Here is a 3,312-nt window from a genome sequence, read left to right as displayed (position 1 = left end):
GCTGTGATAATTCTGGCAAATTTCATGCATTATCTTGTTGAAAAATACGTTTGCAAATTGTGGGGAATAGTGTGTGTGTATGTGTGTGTGTGCGCGCGTGTACGTGCGTGTGCGTGTGCGTGTGTGTATGTGTGCTTGTGTCATTTTTGCAAATGGTTCCCAATTCATTGGATTGAGAGCAGAAACAGTTTGCTGGAAATCAAATATGTATCTCACATGATAAACCTTTTAACCACTTTTCTTAAGGGAATTAGCTCTGTGTGTGTGTGTGTGTGTGTGTGTGTGTGTGTGTGTGTGTGTGTGTGTGTGTGTGATCTCTGCAGATCCGTTTGAGTTTTTTTGCTGTTGCTAGAAGGAAAATACTGTCGCAGCATTGGCCCAGATATACCATTCTTAGAACAGTATTGTTCCTTAGCGGTTTGATCTTGGTGATATATATATATATGTCTGTGATATTGCAAACTGCTGTGATCATTCTTGCAAATTTCATGCATTATCTTGTTGAAAAATATGCTGTTTTGAATTTGACAATACTCACATGATTTGCGTCCGAACTTTTAGATGTATTGCAAATTTGTTGATGATACAGGAAGGTTAATGTGTGAAAATTTTCAATGAATTCGGTTTCTCTGTCACTGAGAAAATACTTGTCAAAAAGCGGCTCACTGTTCTCTGTGATGTTGCAAAATGCTGTGATCATTCTGGCAAATTTCATGCGTTATCTTGTTGAAAAATATGTTTGCAAATTGTGGGGAATTGTGTGTGTGTGTGTGTGTGTGTGTAATTTATGCACGTGCTTGTGTCATTTTTGCAAATGGTTCCCAATGTACTGGAGTGAGAACATTTAAATGCATGTAGAAACAGTTTGCTGGGAATCAAATATGTCTCTTACATGGTAAATCTTTTAACCTCTTTTCTTAAGGGAATTAGCTCTGTGTGTGTGTGTGTGTGTGTGTGTGTGTGTGTGTGTGTGTGTGTGTGTGTGTGTGTGTGTGTGTGTGTGTTTCCCATGTCGAGTATGATGCCAACTGTCAGTACTTGTTGAGGAAAGAGCAAAACAAAACTTGAGTATGTTCATGTGTATGTGTCTGCATGTTTGTGTGTATACATAATTTTCAGCGAGCGCATTAATGTGTGTGGGTGTACATATATTGGATGGATTTTTTTTTTGTATTCATGAATATTGCATTATAAAGGCTTTTTGTTTTCTAAATTCAGTATTTGAAAAATATTACATGAATTGAAGAAAGAAAGGTTTTTGAAGGAGTAGTTGGTCATGCTTGTTCAATAATCATGCAAAGGTGTAAAAATAATCATGCTAATGTATATATGATTGTATATGCAAGCATGTGCAATTATATCTGATGTGTGTTTGTGAATGTGTGCAAGAGGGGTGCATTTGGTACAGATGGAAAAGGGGGAAGGGTTGGGAGGTGAGAGCAACCTGTCATTATTCAGTGATATTCATGTCTAAATATATCTTACACATTATGTTATATATGTGCGGTATATCACTCCAATGTGTTTGTGTTTGTATGGTAATGAGTGTGTTTTAAAACAAGCACTTTCAAAGGTACACACATCACAGATTTTTTGCGGATTTAAATCACTTTAAAAAAAATCCATTTTATTTTAGTTTGCCATAAACAATTAAAAAAAAAAAGCGATGTCGCTTTAAATGAACTGTTTTGTTTAATGCTGCGTTTGTTAATAACAAGACTATGGTGTAATCCATCACCAAAATGTGGGTTTGATTCTCATAAGATTTTGTTCAGCTTTGGGAAAGAATAGGTTGACATAGTTTTATTTAACTCCCCTTGTTCCAGTTCCTCACTTGTTTCTTTCTGTTAAAGCTGATATACTTGTTGGGTTAAAATCTTTGTTCAAGAAAGGCAGTGCACGTTTTGATCATACTATACCCCTTCTGCATCAGTTACACTGGCTTCCAACAGAGTCCCTTGATTCACTATGAACTGGCGACACTTGCCTTCTGACATTTTGAAGAATCTCTTCCTTCATATATTTCCTCTGTACTGGAAACGAGCCATGCGGAGCATCAAGATCCAGTTCTGAAGCTGCTACAAGTTCCCAAGGACTAATATGAGATACACAGGAAACAGGTCTTTTAAAGCTCAGGTGCCCAAAGTTTGAAATTACCATCATCTCTCAGAATCTTATGTCAAGTCAGATCTGAAAACGCACCATTCCTGCAAACATATTTGTTCTGACTGAACTCAACAGACCGACCAAAATGTGTTTGCCAAATGAAATATTATGCAAGCATTTTATTGTTTACGTAATCTTATTTTGATATTTTGTGTATTTCAATCTAGATGTGATATCATTTTTTTTGTAAGCTGGTAAAACCAGTGTGTGTTTTCCTTTATCTATATACTTCTAATGCTTGCACGTATTATGTGTGCTTGTGTGTTTGGAGGGATGATTTGGTCATGTGCACATGCATGCATGATGTGTTGTTTCCTTTATGAAAAATAATGTTTCATTTCAACTTATTTACTTCACAATTTTTATTATTTGAGGGGTTTGGAAATATCCTTTTTTCATCAGCATTAATGCAGACAAGGTTTGATTTGCATATATGAATATATTGGGTTTTTTTTTAATTGGCAGACAGCTTCTATAATGTTTTTGTCATGTTTGCTTTATTTTGTAGTGTCCTTGACCATATTAGGCACTTTAAGCTGTTTTTGTTCAGTGTAACGCACCACAGAAAAGTTATGTATCATCATTATTATTGTACCTAATAAATTTTGGTGGTTATTTATTTTGTTTCCCATTATTCTGCAGCAGAAATATTAGTCATATGTTTTTGTGTTAAAAGATGCAGTGTATTGTGATAAAGTTCACACTATGATGTAAACACTGTTTCAGTTTATCAGAATGGAATGGAAATATTGCAGTGTGTGAGAAAAGAAAAATCAGTCGTGTGATAGTACTTTAAAAAAAAGAAAAAGGTTGTGTATGTATGTGCGTGTGTGTGTGTGTGTGTGTGTGCGTGTGTGTGGTTGTAGTCTTCAAATTCACATCTATCCACTCTGATATCAGGAGTGAGTGAGTGAGTGAATGAGTGTGTGTGTGTGTGTGTGTGTGTGTGTGTGCAGATCTGCCAAAAAGCATTGCTCCCAAGTAATGTCTACCACCACCCTGGCGCTGTATTATAGTGACACGCTCTCCCTGGGGAGAGCAGCCCGAATTTCAAACAGAGAAATCTGTTGTGATAAAAAGAAATACAAATACAAATAATACCAGTCTCATCCACTCACGCCAAGCTCAAACTCATCAATGATGAAA

The sequence above is a fragment of the Babylonia areolata genome, chromosome 11 (genome assembly GCF_041734735.1).
Source record: "Babylonia areolata isolate BAREFJ2019XMU chromosome 11, ASM4173473v1, whole genome shotgun sequence".
Taxonomy (NCBI): Eukaryota; Metazoa; Mollusca; class Gastropoda; order Neogastropoda; family Buccinidae; genus Babylonia; species Babylonia areolata.
The sequence above is the reverse complement of the archived record's forward strand: the minus strand, read 5'-3'. Positions refer to the sequence as shown.